Source organism: Lytechinus variegatus, chromosome 4 (genome assembly GCF_018143015.1).
Source record: "Lytechinus variegatus isolate NC3 chromosome 4, Lvar_3.0, whole genome shotgun sequence".
Lineage (NCBI taxonomy): Eukaryota > Metazoa > Echinodermata > Echinoidea > Temnopleuroida > Toxopneustidae > Lytechinus > Lytechinus variegatus.
In genome coordinates, this window is record NC_054743.1 from 22,576,563 (window position 1) to 22,602,123 (window position 25,561).

Here is a 25,561-nt window from a genome sequence, read left to right on the forward strand (position 1 = left end):
TGAAAGGCGCGATGTGTTCGTTTTATCGTAGTTTAAAGGTTTCTTCCTCCATAAATTTGTCATTTATAGAAATGTAGTTCAATATTATTGTTGTTCCATTTAGTGTAGTTTTCTATTTATACTCGTCCATTTATTCACTAATCTGTTTATTTCATTAATATAAATATCCATTCATTTATGAATCGATTACCTGACATATGGGGGGGGGTCCTTTACTGTCATGTCGAGTTCAATGATATGTCTAAGCACTAGCGTAGCCTGACGAATCAACACCCATGCAGGGGACATACCCCTGCCCCCCCCCCCTGACGAGTCACAACTGATCCAGGGGACCATGGGCGAAAATCAAAGGGGGGACAGGGGGGACGTGTCCCCCTACTCGAAATAGTAGGGGGGACACAATATCAAATTTCCCCCCTACTATTTTTGGTCTTTGGTGATGCTAAGATATATATAACTCAAAATGGGAATAAAACGTGCGTTCTGGGACGAGATGACCTTTTTTTTTTTTTTTTTTGCTTGTCAAATATATTTTCGTCGAAATGACTTTAAATTTTAGGTAATATCCTTTTTTTTTGCTTGTCAAATTTTCCAGACCCTTGTCCCCCCTACCTTCCGGGAGAGATTTCCGCCCCTGCAGGGGACCCCCCCCCCTTGAGAAGAAAAATGAATAATTTGTAATGTAAAAATTGAACAAAAAACGAACGTTTTGAACTTGAAGATTTTTTTGTTTTTTGCTTGTCAATTTTTTTTCTTGTACGAAATCTTTTATTTGTGGTTGAAGACCCTTTTTTTGTTGCTTGTCAAATTTTTTCGCGGACGAAATATCCTCCACAAAATTTGTCCCCCTTTTGGAAAATCCTGGGTACGCCGCCGTGTCTGAGCATTAACGGGCATTTGCGCATAAAAATAATCAACATATATTATTTAAAATCGCGTTTTTATGTTTCTCTGTCTCTTACTACATTTTTTTTACAATGAACAGCAAATGTCCAAATGAATTTCTACAATATATTAATTCTCCATTACTGCTATAGGCCTACCTATCTGTTTCATTTGTTTGTTCGTATTCTAGGGTTTTCATACGCTGATTTTTTGTATTATACTGTTTTTATTCATCGTGGTGTAGCCGAGACATTAACTAAAAATTCATTCCATCGTAATAACAGGCACTCCTAATCATACTCAAATAAATACACAAACAATAATCGATTAGTACATAGGGCCGGACTTAGGGATATTTTAAGGATCAAAAAGTCTGGCAGTCGAGACTAATGACATTGGCAATGGTCAGTTGAATAATTAACGATGACCAGTCACCTACTTTTTTCCCCTGTGACGTCGTTAAGGTGTCGCTTGACCAGTAGATTTCTGAGTATCTCTCTTTTTCAGCTCATCATTCCCAACCCGAGGGCTGAACGGGCGATGAGTAATATATCTAGGCCAAGTATGAGGACGTGAACTTGCGACCCCTGGAACCTATTTGTAAAGCTGCACGAATGGACTGAAGTGGGCAAGATAAGTTTTCGTGTGTGCGCAACTTGCGTGCGAGCGGTGCGGGTGTGGGCTTGTGCATGTGCGTTTAGTGTTGTTTCTCTGGTTGGGGCGGAAAAACGAGGGCGAAGTTTATTGCTTGGAGTGCAGTGCACACAATCTGGGTCATGCGTACATGCGTGTGTTGATTTCTTGGCGGAGGGATATCATCGTCTTGAGACAGAGCTTGAAGAAGGGGTCATGTAGAGGACAACTGAGGACATCGCGGCTTCCCCTTCTTCTCTCACCAAAACCCTCGATCCTTGTTTTTCCGATATGTGGAAATTGTAGATGTCGGCAAAAGATAGCATCGCTTCTATTGGTTGATTCACTGTCGATCTGCCTGACCATAGAGTCAGATTTTCTATGATATGCCCGACGTATTTTATTCATAATGAATTATTTCAAATTGATGTACGTGAATAAAGGAGGATAATACAGGTAGATGGGCAAACTTTCATTAGACGTAGAAAGAGGTTGAGAGGCAGGTGGTGGGGTGTGTTTTCAAAGTGTGAGTAGTATGGCTGTATTAAAACGGTGTTCTTTTTCTTTAATTTACTTTCGGCTTGCCGTTGAAGGGCTTATATATTCCTGTAGATATGTATACATTGTAGTTGTTTTTGTGTGAGGGAGTGTGTGTGTGTGCGCGTGTATTCATATATAAAACGTAAACACCCCCCCCCCCAAAAAAAAAAAAGAGGACCCAGGCCAATGTGTATAGTAAAATGGAGATGAGCGAGCGAGAAAATATGAGAGGCGATAGGTATAATGTCAAGATATCCAATGGGGGATCTTTCAAACACTTTCAGAAGACTGATGCCTGTAAAATAGAATTGTTTCAAGTCTTTCAATGATAAATGAAGACAAAAGCTCGAGAGTGGATCCAGAGGGATTGTTCTTGACCAGTCCCGCTGAAATAAAATATGAAATAAAATATGAAATATAAAAACTAATCGCAAGCACAAAATAATGTTTTGAGTCGTATCATTTGTAGGTACGAGTCAATTAATTTTAATTACAATATGGATTTTTTTTATGATGTTCTTAATATTGATTTGTTTTGGAAAGGGTCATTGACAACATTGTTGGTTAAGTATTCCCAGTATATTTTGCTTATATACGAATCGGTTCAGAATGTTCCTGCAATGTTTGGTGTGTATAGTTTGTTGTCTATCATGTTTTCTGTGTGCAGTTTGGGAGAAGGATTTTGCCATGTTTTATTTCATTCTTTTCGCCTCGATGGGTCAGATGAGTGCAGATTCCGAACCCCCGCCCTTCATCGACTTCTGAAATTAAAAATTATGCCACATATGACCTCGTTTTCTCCGCTTCCTTTTCATTTAACCCATTTCATTATCCGCTCCCCCACCCAACCCCGAAAGAACTCAAACAATATTTATAAACACTATTGACCGTTTTGTTATTTTATATAGCCTGAAGCAAATAACCTGCTGACCGTTAGAGAAGGTGACCGACAAAGTGGGCTAAGTTCGAGGCCGTGGACCTACGAACTTTTGAAGTGACCTCCACTGTGGTTCTGGGTCAAGTTTGATGACTTGACATTCCGGAGTAATCCCTTATTGTCCGGAGAGAATGGACAGTAAGCCCGATGGTCAGATGAACTTTTGACGCCCACGCACTGTTTTCATCGCTGACCAGTGGTCTAATTCCATTTCCTCAATGCATGGATTTTTTTCGTTCGCTCTCTCCCTCTCTTTCTTTCTTCCCAATCACCTAGTATACAGATTCAGACCCTTGTTTGTAAATGTTAACAAATACAACAAAAAAATGCACCCTCAAGACAATCAGTCAAATTGACTAGATCAGTAGTCAGCTGTGTGCAACTGATATTTCTAGTCACAATACTGACGTATATTCTAGTCATAAATATCTCTGTCCTAGTGATATAAGACGAGAAAAATACTAAAATAGTAAAATGTGACTGGAATAACAGATTCGGGTTTGTATACTTGCAGGATGCAGACTATACATCCCAACGGCGAACCTGATGCGTATAGTCTGACTGAACAAACCCTTTTATGACACCAGGAAGAACATATGTCATATGAACAAAACACATCACATGCAAGCTACTAAAAGTTATAAATCGTGGTATGTCCCAAGACAGATGAATAAATTGACAATCACATTATGTGCTCAAACCCAACTCCTTATCCTCCACTCCATTTTCCAGTTTTCATACAACTTTCTATTCCTTCCTCTAGCTCCAACACTCTGAAATCTTGTTTCTCGCAGGGGCCGCGGAAGCGGGGGGGGGGGGGGGTGGCTTCAGTCCCGCCACCTTTTTCCAAAACCGTGTACAAAAAACGTAAAAATGATTATGATTGTGATTTTGTGCATGGTCAGCCCCCCACTTTGAAAACCGTTCCGCGGCCCCTGTCTCGATCCATCTGTCGAAATATACATTGTTCGTTTTGACCACAATCGTTGGGGCAAACACATTACTTTCTGTTTCGTTTCTAGAACAACACTCATGGGAGATTCTATTCAAAATAATTCATTATTACATGAAATGCAGTACAAAGTAGACGAAAAACCACCATTGCATACCACCAGGCTGTAGCTGAGACTAATCATGCTAATGATTAGCATCGTTTTTTCATAGAAAAAAAAGAATGAATATACAAGAAATAATAAAAAAGGGAAAACAATAAATTAAAAATAGTAATAATGAATAAAATTGTTACCCCACTCTTTATACAGTGAGTGGCAAAAATAGTCAATCACGACTTATTGCCAAATAAAAACAAGGAATGGAATGGATAGCTTGAAGAATCAAACACGATACAAAACAATCAAAGTAATGCTGAATCATATAAGCCAGTTCGTAGTTCCTTTCTGCGCATGATCAAAATATTCTACGCATGATCAGAGGAAGGTCATTTGTACTAAAGTGACATGGTGGTTTAAAATCGAATGAGATGAGCACCAACTTTGATGTCTCGATTATTCATATATTCTTTTGAATGGTGGTATTCATTTACATCCACAAAAAACAACCGTGCGTCCACGAACGATTGGTATTTCACTGTTTGCCAAGTACATTGTGCAACATATATGATATGCATTCAAAGTAGGAATTCAACAAATACCTTCATAAAGGTTTCATTGGTGTGCTATTCTAGTCACTTGGTCTATTAAATTTCTTCATCCTGCTATGTAAGGCAAGCTCACGTAATATCTTGCTTAAATCTGCCTATCATAATGAAAGAAATGAAAGGTCATTTGACCAAAATTGTCCATGAAGTAACTACGAACTGGTCTATTGCCTGTTTAATCATGTTAATGAGATCCTATCCATGATGATCACAAGGGATTTAAAATGACTTTTTTAATCAATACATACACCATGTACACACAAATATATTTAGCTTGCACTCCCACCCTTCCATGGTTTTGTTTAAAAGGATATGCATCCTGTTCCTGATTTTTAAAAAATGTTGAAAATACTCCGTTTTCAGGTCAAATTATTCATTAAAAAAAAACTCGATTCACATCGAACAATGAGATCGCGAAGCATAAGCTGAAATTCAAGTTTAAATACTGACCTGAAAAAGACTTTCTAGTACAGTAATCGTGAAAACGATAAGGCCTACTTTTGTTACTAACTCGAACCGAGCTGTTTTTTGTGTATGCTCGTTCTAAAACAGTATCACAATGATTTGTAATATAGATGCCATGTATCAAGTGATATGTATTTTACAGCGTTATCTTTTATTTTATCACAATAAATCCAAATTTTGAAAGCATGTATTTGTAGATTTACCAAAACTATATTAACCCAACTTTAAAATGCCCTATAATCATTCAAACTCAAGGACATAATATTCTCTTCATATATTTGTCTTGTTTGCATCGTTTTTGCAAAATAGCAAAGTTTGGATCGAAAGGAAAAGAATGGATTTAGCGCTGAAAAAAATTCTTTAAAGGCCAAGTCCACCCTATAAAAACAAATTGATTTGAATCAGTACAGAAAAATCAAACATGATTCAGTTGAAAATGCGGAGAAATTAAGAATATTTCATATTCCATGTAATAAAATACAAAAGGAATAATTAGTGGGTGACGTCGTCTGTCCCCTCATTTGCATAACCATGATGCATACATATCTGTTCCTTGAAATTAAGCGAAACTTTAAAATTTCATAATTTGATTCATACTTGTTGGATTTTGTCTTTTTATTCAAATCAATTTTTTGTTGAGATGGACTTGTCCTTTAAGAATGTCAGGGTATCTGGGCAATATTGCCCGATCTGAACAAAGGACAATCAAAGGACTGTTAAGATTTCAATACTATACCCCTCCCTTTCCCGTCCGTCGACCCCCGTCGACTGTCGAGTGACAGCGGTATTTCAACAGCTATCGTGGGCACCGGTCAGTCTTATTCTAGTGGTCAGTAGTTCCCTTTGTCCGGCGAGTAACAACATAATTGAGATCACCCTGATTTACATATATGTTGGTCAAATTCAACGGTTCTCTCTTTTTACGACCGCGCTCATATTTCAAAATCAATTTTTCATGCCTTTGTTCCAAGACCATTTTGGTTTTGGAGCGAAAGCGCTATAGGGGTCCCCGATCTTCCTTGATTGATTGCGATGTTCCCTTTACGCCGTCCGTACCCCCCCCCCCCCCTCTATCTTCCTTGTTATTCCCTTGGTCTCTCTTCGTCTTTTCAAACTCCCAAATTCTCAAATTCTGTCTATTGCAGTGTTTCCTCCCATCTGCCCCAGTCCGGCCCCTCTCCATTTTATACCTTCCTTCATCCCTTTGTCATGATTGTTCTTCGAATCAGGAAATTGCCCTTTTGTTGAAGGGTGCATGTTGTAAACCAAGTAAAAATCATTGGTGTTATTGTCATCATGCATATTTTGCTTGCTTGTTAATTGCTCTTAAAGAATATGAGCGATCGAGATAAGTATTCGATCTCTAAATTAGTATACCTATAACCATTTTTGGGGGAAAATATATTAGAAGATGACCATCGTGTGATATACCTGTTTAGTTATTTCATAGATTCCTGCTCCAAGATTTGTCATCTTTAATCAAAAGTTAAGTACTGATGCATTTCTGTTTTGAGAAGGGTATACCTAGACTCTTTTCCAAAAAAAAGCCTGCATGGTGAACGTCGTCCTTTTTAATTCTTCCTGAATAATGTTCATCGGGCATTTGTGTAATTACACCATTACCCCCCCCCCTCTTCTCTAGCTCTCTCTCTCACACACACACACACACACATTTTTATGTCCATAGACAATGCCCATCTATCGAGAAATGACCTGAGGAGACCTTGGCCTCACGTGAACCTGCACTGTGCTGCGCGGTTACACTCCGCCCCCCCCCCCCCTCCCCCATCCAACCGCCTCCTCATCTCTTCTCAGGAAAATAAAAATGTATTAAAAGGCCCATCATGAATATTTTTGGGATGTGGCAAAAGATGAAACGAAACTGAGTAACAAAAGACTGGGGGTCTCGTTCTTGACTCGACTAGCCGGGGTGCGGCTTGACCAATTTATTGTACAGATGGTCAGCTGTGATAGCGGTCAATTCGCAATGTGTAGATGTATGTTCAAAAAGGGAGAGAGTTCACAGGAGAAAAAAAAGAAAGAAAGAAATGGAGTATGGGAGAAAAGATCAGAGGTGGAAAGCATGATCAGGCCAAATAGGTAGAAGGGGTAGAAGACAGTTATTGTCGTACACCAACTACGCGAATAATCATGACATGGCTGACAAGATTCTTTCGATGAAGAAAAAAAATGGGAAAAAGGACGGAGGCGGTGGTGGGGGAGGGGGGGGGGGCTCTGAAGAAATAAAAGACCATAGTACGGATAAAGGGAGCACGAATGTGTGTTGCGAATAATGCAACAAGCTGAGCGTTAAATTACATTGATTGGTCTAGTATCAAGTCCACGATGTCGTATGCTAATCATTGTTAAAGCAGTTCCTAATTCTTATCAGGTCTTCGTACAGATTTCGATTTGGTTTTGGCAACCGGGAGTAGTGGTATATTCATACATTGTAAAACATGTTGAGGGAGGTAAGAAAATGAGATTATGAAAAATATAAATCCAGTCGTGATTTGCGAGGTCTGTGTCGGCAGACTAATAAGTTGACCTCGAACTCATACGGCCATTTCGGCCACGGTCATTCAACAGTAGGAGAGAGAGAGAGAGAGAGAGATTATGCGTACCCAGTCGCACACGCACGCACTCAAATGAATGGTCAATAACAATACTTCCGGGCAGTTTGTTCATGTTCACCGTGCGCGATTTTGAAATTATCGCCTCGATGACCTAGCTAGATGACCGCAGAATGGTTATAAATATGGACATTCGTGCGAGCAACGAGTCAGACAATCTACCTCACACGCCGGGCTACAAACGCTCTTGACCGTGCGCTTGACCATTCACCAGCCAGCCGGGCGCTTGACCATTCTGTTTCAGTGGTCAGCTGCCCGGCCATACGGCTTGGTTGGAGTACAGCCGATGGAGGGGTCACTGTATGCCCGGTGCTTGGACTTCTTCGCGGAAAAAAAATGTTATTGTCTCCTGCAGATCCGCAAACGATTCTCATGCAGTCTTCCATATCTCGATCTTCCAGAAGTGAACAATCCTAAACGTCTTTCCGCCAAATAACATGAATTGATACCGCATCAACTAGATTCAAACCGCAGACATTTCTTCCGTGTAAACATGACTTTGTTCAGCCAGTGTGGTCGCTTATGTGGTGATGTACGTTGTTCCTTTACGACTCTGCCATGGAAAGGAGGATGACATCATTTTGGCCATCACTAAATTATTTGTGGACTCTTGCCCCATGCACCTCCTGGTAAGTTCGTTCAACTTTCACTTTCCCTTGTTATGGACTTCAGAAAATAATGTTACCCCCCCCCCCCCTTAATAAAGTAATATTGGAGACAAAATGTGTCAACTTTTTTCGAATGTATCTTTCTTGTGTTTATTGTGTTCTTTCCCCATATGCTTGAATGGTGGGAAATGATTATATTCTAGTGTTCTAAACTATATATTTTAGTACCTGAACGTGAACTTGATTCCCTGATAGATATAAAAGAATTTAGCATAAATTGTGCAGACAAATTGAAGATTAGTATTCAAAGATTATTTGTAACCATTGGCTATCCCAGTTAAAGGCCAAGTCCACCCCCGAAAATGTTGTTTTGAATCAATAGAGAAAAATCAAACAAGCATAACGCTGAAAATTTCATCAAAATTGGATTTAAAATTAAATAAGATAGTTATGACATTTTAATGTTTCGCTTATTTTTCGCAAAATAGTTATCAGTGACAAGCAAATGAGAGAGTCAATGATGTTCATCACTCACTATTTCTTTCGTTGTTTATAGTTTCTACAATATTTTTTAGTTTTTTACAGATTTGACATTGAGGACCAACTTTAATGATTCATAAAATGTTTAAACAATGGTAATACCACATGTTCAGGAAGGAATAGATGTGTCATATGACAATAAAGAGAAAATTAGAATATTTCATATTGGACATAATAAAATACGCTGAAGAAATGACTGGATGACATCACTCTCTTCATCATTTTGTAATGTGCATATAATATTTGTTTGTGAAATTAAGCGAAGCTTTAAAATGTCAAAACTTTCTTTTTTACATCCGATTTGGTTTAAATTTTCAGTGTTATATGCTTGTTTTTTTCTCTCTCTCTCTTTATATTCAAATCAACTTTATGTTGGGGTGGACTTGTCCTTTAAACAACAACTTTCAACCAGAGTTTGAATTAAACCCAGGCTAATATGATTATGATTATTCTCTTTTCTTTGTTCTGCTATTTAAAAACCATGGGTTTATTTTGATCACTGTTCCAACATCGTGGACCGACCATGGTTGCCAAGGCTGTAAACGTGCTTTATTCGAGAGCATCTTGGCCAAACTAGCAGAAGTTGAGTGTTATGTTGTAGGACCTAGTACATCGGGGTCCAATTAAACAAAAAAGATGAACTTACAGAATCGCAAATCGCTTGAAAAAAAAGACTTCACGAGATCAATCCTCCCTGATCCTTGCCCATCGAAACATTATTGCGCCCCTGCCTGTACACAGCAAAAACTGTGGTGTTAACCAGTGTACATAGAGGACCACACCAGTTATTTTACACCGGTGTTAAATTGGTGGTGTTAGTTTTACACCTGTAGGTGTTATTACAACACCTATGATTGTTACATTTACACTCTTTGGTGTTATGTTCAATCTCTAGGGTGTTATTTTAACACCTCAGGGTGTGGTCCTCTATAACACAAATGGTGTCAGTTTTAACACCACAGTTTTTACAGTGTACTGTAGGCCATTAAACAAACACTCTTTATTATTAGGTGCTTTGTTTTAATAAGTAATGCATATTCATGATATTGTCATTTTATACCGATTTTATTTTTGTATATTTGTAAATCCCGACTAGCGAGGAGAGCTTCATAACAGAAACTAGTTTTTCTTTTAGTCATTTGCAGGCTGGTAATTTCTTCCTCTTGTACGTATTCTTGTTGTCTCTTGCCTGGAAATAAAATAAATAAATACTGAGAACATTTTATATAGGCCTACCTGTAGATGCTACCAGGTAGTAGTTAGCATTAGTGTCGTATAATTCCTGTGACAAAGACAATTATCTCAGAGATGATTATTATATTTTTTATAAAGATTTAATATCACATTTGGATATGAACAAAAATAATATTAGGCATCAATTTAAAAAAAAGGAAGATAATAAAACCTTATTCGTGTTTGTATTGACTGTTTGCATTAAAACAATCGATGCGACATATTATGTATCATATTCCGACATTATATTTTCACCACACTGTTAAAACAAATCAATCATAGCTTTTCCATCCATTGCATGTTTTGGAAATTCAAGAGAAACCAAGCTTCAGTCGACCCAATCAGGCTTCGACACTCAGTGAAATCGCCATTCAAGCCTTTTTCTGTGGCCTGGATACGACTGCAATAATATGCTTTCTCTGAATATACATACACAGAGCGCCAACATTGACAATGTCTTTTGAAAATAAAAGAAATCGGCATTTGCTCTAGCTCTTCTTGTCACGCGACCCTTCTCATTCTCTCTCAATCAATCTGATAATTGAATCCAAGGGTTTGCGTTTTAGACCGACTTCTGCGATCCAAAAACTTGTGTCGATCTCGTCGTCGACGAGGATCGCTTTATCCTTATCCCGATCCTTATCTCGATGATGCTTTGGTTTTAGTGGGAGGGGCCAGAGAAGCACTTTGCCCGCCCTGTGTCGCAGTCTGTGCCCACATGTACTTTGTGCTAGATCTGCACGGCCTCAAATCCATACCCTCCGTGCGTGCTCGCGCGGTCGGAGTCTAGTCTAGTCGCACGTTGCTGCCGCAAAGCATGTTTATCCATTTTAGCTGGTGACTCGCTGTGGTCGACTGGAGTTTGTGATTTCTCGGAAAACCTCTGCGCTCGTTGGAAGACTGAGAAATACTTTGTTTGTGGTATAACGAGGATATTAAGAATAGTTGAGTCAGACTCTGGCAGGCTTTGGCAAAGGTGGGCCACAATTTTCTAGTCGGTCATGTCGGTGGAGGAATTAAAATGAATATTACTTTGTTGGATTGACTGTCTGTGATCAGGCGGATTAAGCCATAAAGATGTCGAAGGTCATATTTTCACGATTGTAGGAAATTAGTTTCTATATCATTTATGCCATTTATGTACTTCGCTCAAATGTTATTTCAGTGGGTTCTAGTCCAACCAAGTATTGTTCATTTCCATGTGCACCGCAACCATTCCAGTAATCTTTTGTTTCTCATCTTTTCTTGGACAGAAACCGATGCGCCTCCGTAGTCCTGTAATTCAGGATATCTGAAGTCAAAGCCAGGGGCTTTAGGCTCACCGTCAACGACATCCTAACAGGACGATCTCCCTCGACTGCTGGGCCGACTTAGCTACACGACGTTGTTCCGACATCAGTCCTATTCATCCCAATGACGAAATGTTCGTTGAAGGGCGTGTAGAAGGTCGGTGACGAAGGGTTCTTTGAACAAAAGGCTGACCAAAATGGTGAGTTGAATTTTTACTTGTTGATATTGAAGTCATTCTCTAAATTAGGTTCTGTGCAGGAACATCATCACATGAACATAATCCATTATCTTCCTATTAAACAATACACATGCACGTCTATGGATCTTGAATGATAGGAATATAATTTCACGTTATTGATATTCCAGTTTTGAATTGGTAATTGATGAAATAATAATCAATACCGATATTAGAAAGCCGTGCAGATTTGTAGAGATTTGTATTTGTAACTACCAGACGTATATGTGATATCCATTTATCAGTTCGTTTTATCATTGTAGTTGTGTACCGTTGAACTTCAATTGAAGAATACCATGAACATGATATTATAAGCTCAGTTTGAAATTACTCTTTGGAATTGGAAGACGAAGATTTGTATTCATGTTGGACTTTTAAAAGAAAATATATCATTGATTTTGACTCTGGAGTTGTAGTATTAGAGAGAATTGGGTTCTGGTATTATCTCTGGACAAGGAATATACCAGAAAATGTAAATAATATCACCTTTGGTCCGCCCATACCTAGAATCGGAAAGCCTCCGGTTCCTCGCTCAAAACTCGTGCGTCAAACAGTGCTTCTTTCCCCGGCCAATAATGCATTCAACAGACTCTATAAACTGCAAGCCAGTATAGGAGATGAACGGCTTTTTGCACGCAAATTCCCCGTGCCTATCTGGATGAAATGAATACAAAATAGGACGGTTCAAACAGAGTTCATGCGGCCATTGGCAATGCAGCGCCAGTCAGCTAGATGGGGGTCATGCAGTCACTTATTCTACCCCATAACTCTCGGGGACGAAGCATTCTGGTGCAGCCTTTATTTATTTACCCCTTGCCCGAACCCGCCGAAAATTCCGGCAGGTCCGTTGCATTTAAAAGCAATGAGCTGGATGTTTGCATGTGTACACGGCCCCCATCGTAACCCAGTTGTCATTCTACAAATTTACGGTTGTATATCAATATCTGTATGATAAAATACTACAACAGCTATAAACAACGTACTGTTCCGAGTTTTTAATGTTTCAGCAGCAGAGCTTGGAAATTTTCCCTCTTTTTCAAGCTCCTCTTCGGCAATGGACGAGACCGCCATGCTCTTTGTCTTTGTTTCCTCAGTGGGAGAGAATGACGTCACAAGTTCACATACAGTTCAACTGTCTGACGAGTCATGAAGGTTTCGGAATAGTTTCTATGCTGCCTGCGTGTATATTTCAGTCTGGGTGAATCTGTTGAAGTCATGTACTCTAATGTCATGTAACATTTTGTGCAATGCGAGTCGATACTTGTTTTGCACGTCGGGTTGCATAATTTGAGGTTTTCGAGAAATATGCAAATTTGAAGCGATTGCATGGAGAGAATCTCCGGTCGAGATGTTATTTCGGAAGAATTTTCACGCTTCCATAAAACAAACGGGTACCCGATTCCGTTGATGAGGAGATTTTCGTATTTGCATCATCCCAATAATGATACCGGGACGCGATTATCATGATTATGAAAATCTTTCTCATTTTCAATAAGCATCCTAAATCAAACTGTTTGAGGTTTGTCTTGTCCTGCTTGCACAGAACGGGGAATACACACCCACAATACTGGGGAGCTCATTCTCAATGCTATTGTTTTCTTCCCGTGGATCTCTGTAGCCCACACTTGTTCTGGAGCCCTTCTACGGAGAGGGTAGTTGGTGGATATCAAAAGTATGTCGAATTCATAAGGTCACCACTCCTGGCTAGCTCTATGGAGCTGGACGAATTTGACCCGTCCGAGTTCGCAATTTATCTTCATTAAACGCTCTTCGTGATTTGGCAGTGCGGATGCAGTTCCGATGCTATGGCAACGGAAGCATATACAGCTGGGTACCCATTCAATATTATTGGTCTCTGTCAATCAACTCTTATTTATGATATTTCTATGAAACAATACACACACGAGGAGTAAAATGGGCGTGTTTTGCATGTTTCGTTGACCAATGGGGTGAGCAGCTAGTTCCGACCAACGTTGAACCCTGCCTGGTGACCTGCATTCGAGCCTCCACTTCTCTCCGAGTGACCCCTTATCAAGTGACCCACTTGTGCCATGTCAAAGGATCCGAACAGAATCTGCCAGTTATTGGTCAACATGCGTGATGCATATTCACGACAGGGAACTGTGTAGAGTGACCTACATCACAATGTCACACGCATGTCCACCCTTCTTTGGCCATGCACTCAAACAGCATTACGTATTGCATATTCATGAATATGAACTGACCCAGTTGTTAACCGTGTTGTATATATACTATGAACTGACCTACATTGCCTATCCTGGTCTGGAAACCAAATTTTGGCCATTCACTAATTACTAAAGCTCTGGGATGGGTGGCTCTATCTCTCTAGGTGAACTTCTTGATGCGCTGACACGGAAAATATATGCAATTTAATTTCTGGATAGATCCTAGAAGACTGCTTCGACATCCGTCAGGTGAATGTTTATATGTCATTAGCAACCTCAATTACTGAAATTAGTTAAGTGATTATTAAGAATATTCTGGAAACGATATTAAGGTGGGTCCAGTATTATGGAGATTGTGTTTCTCGCCCCCTTCTTTACCCGGGCTTTGTTCTCAACTTGGTACACCGGTAGAGATGATGACTGAAACTTAAGCATTCAGTGCCACTGCCATAACACGTTAAAATTTGACAATATTAGGGATTAAATTTTCCGTTTTAATTGACCTAGCAGTGAAACTGTACGCCAAGAATTGACATCGAGGACTTTTGAAAGGAGGATGCATTAAATCAATTGGAACTGACCTGCTTTTCGTTTTATTGACATCGCGTTGAAATGCCCTACTTCCCAAGCAACTAGCTAGATTTTGTTTTTGGCCCTGCTCGATTACTGCTGTTAACAATTGTTTTCTTTCACAGGAAATAACTAATACAAAAAATACCGCAGCAAACTGGAGGTGTACATCCAGTCCTCCAAGAATAAACCTTTCCATCCAACGTCTTGTACGATTCTAAACGGGCTTGGAGATCAGATTATACATAACGCAATTGGTCTATACTAAAGCAGTCTTCATATTTTTTACGGATGTGTGCCCCCGCGCCCCGCAAAAATTGAAATAGAAAATAATGCATCGTGTCATCTTTTATTCTGCTCGGTTAGAGGTGTTTTTTTTCTTTTTCGTATTCTCGTGTCCATGAATTGCAACACATAAATATCGTGACAGAAGAGTTGTGTAAATTTACTTTTCAACCAAGACCTTCATGGCTTCATTGCAATGCGACATACTCCACGTGAACCTGACAATATATCGATTTTTATCGCGGTTAGGTATGGGTATTATGAGTACGGTGAATCATCGCTTAGTCATAGTCTATGTTAAACCAAAATGAAAGTACCATCTATGTTATCTATTCGTCTTCAAAAAAACGAAACGTTTTTGTGTCCGACAATTAGGATTGGTCCATGAAATCTTTTAACTTGACAGAATTAGCGAGGGTCGGTAAACCCAAACAACATTTGGCTTTGGGCCCGATCGCTCTTCTGCATTATTTATGTCGATAACCTGACGATTGAAGCGCGATAGTTGCTTGAATGTTGCCATGTCGTCTGTGAGAGCATGATTTGGCGGGAAAATAGGGTTCAACTCAAGTTCATTATTCCGCACTGCCCCTGCTGATAATGCGTCAATTCGCTGATGATAGTGCTACTAACATTTCGCTGCTTCGATCTATCAGAGAGTTCTTATGTGGCATAATAACACACGTTATTTTTGTATTGGGCATGCCCGAATTCTAAACAGATACAGAATTCGGCGATTCATCATATTCATGGTTATGTCGGTTGGTTAAGTGCAGTTATGATCTGTACACCGTTTTGAAATTTGCGATGTAAAATCGTGAGATGCTGTCCATTTTCTGTCGGTACTCGACAAGCAATCACCTATTTAATTACTTCATGTGAATATAAAACAAAATTTGTGAACGGTCACACCAACTGAATCGATCCGTATTGACTGAATCCACGTAATTCGTAGTAAGTCAAATAGCGATCATGTTGTCTTAAGTCGAACTACTCTAAATCGTTGATGTAACCTACTGTATTGAGTAATTCGTTCAAGAAGTATTTGTAAATCTCCTGATAAATCCACCGACCGTATCGACGGTATTTTGTGAACCCCATTGCCCTTTTATTTTCGTTACGTCATACTTTTCCACTGACTAATGCTACTATTGATTACGACTTAACCTAGAAGCTGGTATAGATCGAAGGTTGTAGCATTTGTTGTGGTCATGGCCCGGTTCGGTTGTCAATTCAATGCATTTCGGATTTAGACAGCCCATTTTATCCCCTGAACAATGGACACTTCTCATTGATTCTGTGAAATAATAGAGTGGAGGCGTTATGGGTATTTGACCAAGTTAGAGGTGATATCTCCTTGATTTGACGCCTTGCTTTCGGTTTAGAATAGAAAGATATGAAGACAAACGAATTGCGTTACTACGTACATGTACTTACTTCGCCTTTTCGGGGACTATTCATATTGATCTAGGCAAATATTCTCAAATTCCAACTGACCTCATAGACCCAATTGTTGCATAAGTATTTACATGATTTTGAACAGTACATTGATGTAGTATAATACAGAGTTGCCAACCTGAAAAAAGAACATTTCAATATTTTTAAAGTTGAAAATCAGTATTTCGGTGAGGAAATCAGTATTTTCAAATAATACCATAGGACAACATATAAAGCTGAAACTTTAGAAATCAGTATTTTACATTAAACTATCAGTATTTTTCTCACTTTTCAGAACAAAATACTGAAAATCAGTATTACTTAGCAGCTCTGATAATATAGTGGTGTAATGTTTTAACAGGTTTCATGTTCGTTGGCATCTTTCTCGTAATGAAATTGTAATCATACTAGACCTGAAGACGATGTTCGTTTCATACGCGTGCAAGTCCCCCCCCCCCCCCCCCTTCATACTTACTCTCAATCTTGTACCACAAATCTTTGTTTCTCTTTTGCGACTCGGGGAAACCCGTCTTTGCTTGAAATCAAATTCCGATTTCATTCATTATTTTTGTTGAGCATGTCACCTCGAGCATTCGTTATGTCGTACGGACGCCATCAATCGGTGTCGTGCGAGGCACATTGTTCGCATCAATTACCCAAATTACCATCCATAGGTAGGATGAGTCATGAATGAGTCGACCACGAGATCTCCGCCTCCTCCAAACTCTCGTTGGTCATGTCTACTCACCCAAGCTCAGGTAGAGTTCATGAATGAAGTCATCATCACGATCATGCAGTGTTAATTGTACATTCATCGTCAGAAGTGTATTGTCCGCTCTCATACACTATGGTTGCAGTGGCAACATTCTATTCTGTATGTCATCATGGACCTACTACATGGTATTATTCATCTCGAGAGGTTTGATGACTTAGATGGGTGCCGGCCACATCCTTATTTTCCTCAAATACAATCATGAACTGGGAATTTTCTGTATATTTGTACACGACAGACTTCTGTTTGTTTGTTTTGTTCTTTAAAGATTTTTTTTATTGAGAAACTTGCTGAAAGTCGCAGATCATTTTCATGGACACCGATTGCGAGAAATTGTGAAAAAAGGGTGAGCGAAACACCAAGGATACTGCTTTTCATGTATCACGGTTGCTTGTTTTCAAATATTGTTGCTTTCTTACCTCCCGGCCAGTTGGAAGCTAGCATCTTTTACCGGAGCTCTGTGAATCTCGAGGGATATTCTGTTGTCTCAAAACGTATTGTGCTAAAAGTGGGCTTATATCTTCCTCTCTTTGTTATTGAGACTGATTTCTAAAAATGCGAACTGTGGAACACCCTCAGCGTATACGGCCAAGTAAAAACACAGTAGTATTGATTGTCTACACAAAGGGTCTTATATGCCTAATTCCTAGAAGCGCTGCACTTCATGGTCCCCACTGTTTGTCAATGACCACTGTTTTACTTCAACAGTGATGTGGAGCTTGAAGGATTCGCTAGGTTTAAAGTTTTTGTACATTCATTATTCCATCAATGCATGCATTTGAGTGATTCCATTCGAAAATAAATTGTTTTTTTCGCTGTTTCTGTATGATACAATGCTAATTGACAATGTGATAATATAATCATGGAGCTATGATGATATAATATCGCCTTCGACTTGTTCTTCGTAATAGATTAAGGGATTTTTTTTTTTAAATCTCGACAACCAATCAGGACCTGATGATCGGATGCCGCGGAACGGTTTTGACAGTACATTCCTGGTCTGATATTCTAGAAAATTTCAAGTTGTATTAACCATGTTGATACCAAAGAAAGTAGTGAGCGAAGTATCCCTCCGCCTCCCGCAGCAACGCCCACTCACGCACGCAATTGACCTATCAATTTATCATACATTCTGAATAATTGAAAACAGTGATGTAAGGTAAATAGCGAATAGTTGACAGCATTTTTATCGCATTGTTATCATTTTATTTGATCGTTTTGTCTTGTGCATTAGGTTGACATTCACGGAGACAACATGGCCAAGCAACTTCGACAGAAGGTGGGACACCAGCTTCGTAAATCGTTGCGTCGGTCATCGCCTCACTACCAAGATGTCGCCATGCCCCGATGTCATCCTCCGTAGCGTCGCCGAAGTGGTCTAGAATATCACACCACGTGTGGTGATATTCGTCGAGCCATGAATTCCTCGTCAGCTGTGTATGCGCTCTGCCAAAGGTGCTTGTACGCCAGGGTACTGCTACATAAGGCAAGCATCCCGAAACCTCAGTCAGCTTATACACCATCCCCAAGTCCGTTCCTGGAGGAGCTCTTACCCGCTTCGGGAAAATGCTGCTGTGTCGTGCGATTTTTTTTTTCAGGTGAGGCCCAGTCATGCGGTTATTTTAAGGCGTCAGGAAGAACAGATGCCTTTTCTACTTTTGCGGTTCAACGATATTTGGCGGGAAAGGATAAGGAGATGTAACACTTCGGAGGTCAGCTGCGGTAACGACGTGAGTTTTACAGTGCTTTCTATCTAGACTGATTAGCTACGACCCTTGCACCCTGTGGATTGGATCACCATCGGAAGGTCTTCTGACTTCAAAGATGTCGGATCAGATTCCACTGGAAGAAGAAGGCTGTCGAATTTTAATACTGTCTGGAGAGAAGTCTGTTGTCCGCGTTGGAGTCCACCTTTGTAGTTTAGTTGTTTTCCTCTATCCTCTATATTTTTATCTCTCTCACTCTCCCTCTCTGTATATCTTTACCACACTCTCTACCCCCATCACACTATCTTGACTCTACATTAATCACATTTTACACCCCCTTCTCTGCACGTAGTTTATTAGAATCTTTCTGACAATATATCTTTTTAACCAATTTAATAAAGCAGCTTTGTAATTGATGATTAAACTATAAGTTATAAAATTATTGACTTTCATCTATTGTGACGTTGTGTTTCCTCTGTAAGAGGTCTGTATTCGCAGTTTTAGTAAAATTGTTAATTGATATCTGTATTTCCTTCCTTATAAATCTTTTCTGTAAACTATTCCTAAAACGTGCATGGATGTCATGCCTCCCAGTCCCAGCTATGGTCACAGTTACGTGAAAAGAATTGCCAAAACTATTTAACTGATGTTGTTTTCTGTGTACAAGGAATCATTGTTAAATATTTTACTATAGATATTTCTTTGAAGTTGTTGATAGTGTTGACATAGTTTTTGAGACAGGCAGTTGCTCCCTTGTCAACTTCTCGACCCCATCAACCACTAGTAATATGTTTGGGTTCATATTTTGCATGAAATCCTATATATTGATCTTTGTAAATTCACATTAACCCCAAAGTAATGCACCGTAATCATTCAGTGCAGATAGAACTGCGCAAAGAATCAACATTTTTACAGTTTCTTTCATACCTTCGAAGTGCTCGTATCTCTTGCTCGCTTTTCTTTCCTTTCCTTCTTACAGGGTTTTCGTAGATGATTTTATCTATGAATATCTCGCAGCCAATTGAAATGCAAAAGGACATCTCAGGTATACATTCTTAATGTAGAAACGGCTCTGACAAGTCCAAATATGGCGCGACAGTATCTTTCGATGTCTGTGTTTTGGGCAAGTTTCCCCTTGTGCGCGATGTATGCAAGTGCTTATTTTTTATAAACAAATTCGCTTTTCTCATAATGCTAGCTTCACAAATATGTGTATCATTATAATGGCTTATTTCAAAATTCATTTTCTCATATCAGTGTTGGTCGAGGTAGGTGCATCTATTTGTAATTACACACAGCATTTTGGTATAGCGCATGCGCAAGCTGACGTCAGTAGCTGATTAGAACTAGGTTAAAGTAGTAGTATAGGTCTGGAAACTTTGTTTTCATTCATTGACGGTGTTTGTTCAGAAATATGTTTATTGAATGAAAGCATAGTTTCAGAAGGCCTAGTATTTTTTGCAATTCTTTGTAAACTATACAAGTAGAGTAGAGTTAGATCGTAGGATATAGCACCGAAACACTGAATCTGAAATATGAATGTAAAGTTATGTAATGTATGTAATGCTGAATCAGAGTAACGTTTATATATTTGTACTGAATATTGTTAAGAGATGTAGGAAGGGAGTTATGTACGCCTTATGACGGTTAGAAGAAGCCGGAATGTAAAGCCACACGAAATTGCTGCAAAAAACTGTCGTAGATTTAGAAATGAACTTTTTTATGTATATTGATATTTGAGTGTGTTGTAGTGTACGAGAAATGACGCGTCGGTTGTTTTGCCTGCGTGCGCGTCAGTGAGTGAAGAATAGGGTGGGGTGTATGAGAGTGTGTGTGCGTCGTGTGTTGATATTTCCATTTGAATTAGCGTGTTCAAAAAAACGGATGACGAATTCAGATATGATAGCCTGTATTGTACATAAATGTAGGATGAGGCAGTCTTTTGTCTAAATGATTTTGGTCCTATATTATATACTAGTATCGATGCTGAAATAGTCGTGGTTTATTTGGATATGTTTATACGTATGCTGAAATGTCTTATGTTAAAACCTGCTTCTTAAAGAAGCCTGTTTTATTAATCTAAAAACCGTTTTTAACTTTCTTTTTAGAAGCGGATTTTATTTTGCAAAACTGTTGACAATGGTGCTGATTTGAAATATTTTTAGTAGATTTTCATCATTTTTTTCCCGTTTCTCTACCTGCTTTTAATGCGCGTATTAGGCTGGAGTTGAGACAACTTCCTGCGCCGCATTACCGGTGACGTCATCATTTACCATGGAAACCCTGATAAACTTTCAGCCAATCACAGGGACTGGTCATTGCTGTAGAAACACATTTTCTTTTCTTTGCACTTTCACTATGTCTTGTTCATTTTAGAAACATTCTAGATCTCATTTGTAATATTTCCATAGTAGTTTATGTTCGCAATTTCCACTGAAATATTTTTTTTTTTTAGAAACGTTGATTGTCGATATTTATATTATTTTTATTATTTTATTTTGTGGTAAGTCCGTCATTATACCTTGCCATTTTCAGGTAATCGGGGGGGGGGGGGGTAATCACTGTCCACATTTTGATGAAGTAAAAAAAGACGATTCCTACCATAATATGTGTCGGCAAATCAACAGATCTAGGTCCGTGGTATAGGAGGTTACCATAACATGATATGCTGCTTTGATATAGGAATGCTGTTGTACCTACTTAGTTTGCCGAGAAGGGTTTAGTATTGGGTGATGTGAAAAATGACTGACATTGTATTAGAATCTTGTTACTTATAGCATTGAAACTGAATGCGATATCGTATGATAGATTATGCTGCATTAGTTGTTAAGATGACAAATTATTGTTTTGCATAAATTGAACGGTAGGTTGGTTATAGAATGAATGCTCAGGACAATCAGTGATATCCAACGTTAAAATCAATACAGAATCCGGATTGCTTCGGGTACGAATGAGAATTGTCCCATGTGATTAGGTCATGAGTTACCTAAGTTCCAAATTGAACGGTATTTACAAAATTTCTGAACGGGGCTTGATGGGTGTGAAGGATCTAAGTAACATGAATTATCTATGGCTCTAACCAAAATATAAAGTTTAGTCATACCACGAATAATATGCTGCTATGGAGACCGTTTCAGATGTAACTTTTGGTGTAGACGGTCCCCTGTACACCACGTTATTGCTGCATGAAGGAATGACATTTTATATGTTACATCCTTTACAAATGTATAATATCACATAGGAGTTCCTTTCGTTTAAGTGCAGTTCCTAAACTCCAAAGTTTTTTTAAACAGTTGTGATTTAATTTAAGCCTCACAAAAGCATGCTGCATAGATTACAAATATTTGGATAATATGAATATCACGGTTACCTTTCTTAGCTTTAAGGAAAACTCGTCCGATTGCCAAATGAAATTATGAAAAAAACAATCCTCAGAAATCTCGTTTTTTTATCGCTCTTAAATGTTATTGTTAGGTTGAAACCAGTTTACTCTTTGTAGGGCAAGCTATTCATCAAAATTATTATTTTCCAAAATGATTATGCTGATGATTATACTACATACACAATGCTGCGCATGCTCTTTATTACATTTTATATTTTTATCGAGTCCTATAATGTAAACGAGCTTCATTAATATGCTACTTTATATGCTTGCATTAATTTAAATTTAAACTAGCTAATAAGTATTTAACATGAAGGTGGAGAGATACAAGTTCTACGTACTGCTGCAAACTGTGTCTACGCGCTGACTACGCAAAATGACCGGTTATACACCACAGATCTGCTGCAATGTAACATAAAGTAGTTTGCTGAGAGGCCGTTGTCATATCGACTTCAACAAATAGATATTAAACGCGATGGACATTCGTATATACGTGTATGGTAGCTTTAAATCTACTAATTGCTGCAACAAAATATTGTCTAAATTGGTTGTGTCCGACACACTTAATAGACAAAGTTTACACCACATCAGTGCTGCGTAAAACCGTAGATATAGATAACATGAAAATCGTTAAAGCGGATCGCAGACCTACTAAAAATTGTACATATTCGTTCCTGATCATGAGCAATTAATACTGTTTGTTTTCCGGTTTGTAAACCGAGATTTTTCATTTTGATAGGGCTGAAATTTGAGGAACAAGCACCGTTTAACCCATAAGGCGAAATCCTCCCTTTCTCCAGCGAATGAATGCATGCACTTTTGTATTTTATAACTTTTATTGCCATATTTCACTTAGTACCATTCTGTTGAAGTTGCCATCTTTTAGATAATGCCTATATATATTTTGTGCAAATGTAAAGTCCAATTTGATAATGTATATAATGTTTGCATATAATACACTCATATATTTGTGTGACTTGTGAACAAATGTGAACGTCAAAAGTGACTTTACTGTACAAAATAGGAATCACTATCCTATCTAATTCAGTTGTACTGAAACGAACTCGAAAACGAATTATTTCATGTTAAGAACAATGAACATACATTCTGCAAATATTCTTCCGAAAGAGTGGATTTTCTACAAATCTTTCTTTCTTAAATGTTACGATTATTCCCGATTTTAAAATACTAAGTATTTCAATACCTCATCTCGTTAGTGTCAAATCCGCAAATGATTTATCCATTGTCTTGAAGGGATAATCTTGCATTTTGTTCGTGAATTTGGGATTGATGTTTTTTCTCAGAAATTGACAATTCTATAATACGTAGGAAATAATGAACGAGGATGGGATTTAAATGTGGGTGTGTACGTGTAAGCTCGTCCCCCTTTGTTGTTGTTTTTTTATACATTTATCATCCAGGGTACTTTTATATTACCCCCCCCCCCTTCCTCCAAAAAAAAAATCCGTCTCCAAATTGGCTATTACACATGTTTCTCTCAGATGAAAATGTAAATTGCATTTAGGTGTGTGATTCACTATAATTATCATTATGTGTAAATTGGCTTTGGTATGCAACAAATATTATTGTATTCAGGGTCATTTTCTAGGCCAACTAAAAGTATACGTTTCTTAATATGTGAACTGTTATCTTGTAAGTGCTGTAGAACGTGAGAAAAAATCGTCTTGTTAAGACAAATATTGTTAATAGAAGGAAAATGTGAAATGTGCCATTGAAAGTGAACTTAGAATTAGCGGTATCACACTTTTTGTTTCATGAGCAGAATACATCCTTTATCTCTTTATAATTTTTGTAATAGTTGATGTAATAGAAAAACTACCAATTACCATATTTCGTGATGTCTGATATTTTCCCCATCACTTAATGTTTTGCGTCCACGATTTGGGGGTCTCTCAGGATGTTTGAATTATGAGAAGATTATTTTTGGTTTTTATCTGTTTTTGTATATCTAATTTTAGAATTGATAGTCATCTTTTATAGACTGAGGATATAGGTATAGTTGTGATATAGTCATGGTAGTGATAGTGTATGTTTAGTGTATATTTAGTATAGTGCATTATTCACAGTTTGTTTTATTCTCATGTGAAATGATGGTACAAGTATCAAATTTTATACGAAATTTGCATCTTCGTATTGTGATTATTCACAAACTGCTCCGTCGATATATCTGTATTTTTCTTTCAGAAATGTATTTCATTTTCGGGTGATGCATACTGGGAATGCTGGGCATTTTCTTTTGGCATTGTTGTGTAATTTGTCGATGCTGTTACCATGGTCACTGTATACAAAAAAACTGCGGATATCCCTAAACTTAAGCCTATTGGAAATAGTCGCTTCTGGCCAAATACATTTTTTTTTCACAAATCCGTAAAACGATTTTCACGATTTGTTATTGTATATAAAATTGAGCTCTTGTCACAGTTTTGCCGTGATGAGGATTCTACGCGTCTGAGCACTTGATTTGCTCATTGCTCTCAGAATCAATGAATTACGTTTTATGAATATTGGTGTTTATTAAATCATCCCCCTTTCATAAAGTAATAATGTTTAAAATGCCAAATTGAAAAGGGGAAACTTTCATTGCACCGACTGTAATTAGCATCTGTAAATTCTTTATTTTGATGTAAATAAAATGATTTGAAAGCTTAATCAGTTAATCTTGTATCTCCGCGTCCCCATTTTTACACAAGCATGTCGAGAGAAAAGGGGAGAGATAGGATGATAAATGGATGGTATGTGGGTGTGTGTGTGGGAAGAGAGTGAGTGAGGGTATGTTGAAAAAAAGTGTGTGGGTGGGTGTGTCTGGCTGTTTTGGAGTGAATGAGAGAGAGAGAAAGAACATGGGGGAATCAAGTGAGATAGAGCAGAGAGGGGTGTGCGCAAGACGGAGAAATAGAACGATCAAAAAACAAACGTTACAGATTAAAGGATCGAAAATAAGAGTATGTTTATATAATGAAGTATAATACGTATCCCCCCTCTCTCTCTCTCTCTCGGTTCCCTCTGTTTTACTCTTTTATTCTCACTCGCTCTGCTCACTCGCAATGTCTAAAGGCTAATTCGGAAGCAAGTAATGTCCTTAATAAAAGCTAGAAAGCGGATTGACACCACTGGCCATGGTATACTGAAAGCACTGCGAGGAACAGATGCGTGTGTGGTGAGTGTGTGTGAGAGAGAGGGGGGGGGGGGGGGGCCTGGGAGATTATCGGACAGTAGGAAGGAGGGGATAAACGGGAACAACATACACGTTTTGAGTTTTTTTCTGTGCAAAATATGAGAGAGGAAAATAATGATCTCATAAGACATGTTTTCCTTGAGGAGGGGAGGGGCTGAGGTAGTTTTCAGGCACAGACCCTGACTGAAACAGATCAACAAGTGTGTATCCACGCAAAGACTAGCACATACAAAACTTGCTGTTTCAATTCACGAGCCGTAGGCTGCACATTCAGACCCTTAACTCGAGTAAAGGGTTTGCGCAGCAGACTCGGGATGAAGGTCGGGTCGTCTCATTGCACAAAAGTGTTTTTCGCTGAGAATTGCCATTAT

At 38.6% G+C, this 25,561-nt stretch overlaps 1 long non-coding RNA gene across 1 annotated transcript; it reads left to right on the plus strand.

Annotated features, from left to right (window-relative positions):
* Positions 1-7,870: 7,870 nt before the first annotated feature.
* Positions 7,871-24,660, plus strand: LOC121413639. The gene is made up of 3 exons (XR_005969759.1): positions 7,871-8,379; positions 11,385-11,620; positions 18,141-24,660. It is a non-coding gene; the product is annotated as an uncharacterized LOC121413639 (long non-coding RNA).
* The last annotated feature ends 901 nt before the right edge of the window (positions 24,661-25,561 follow it).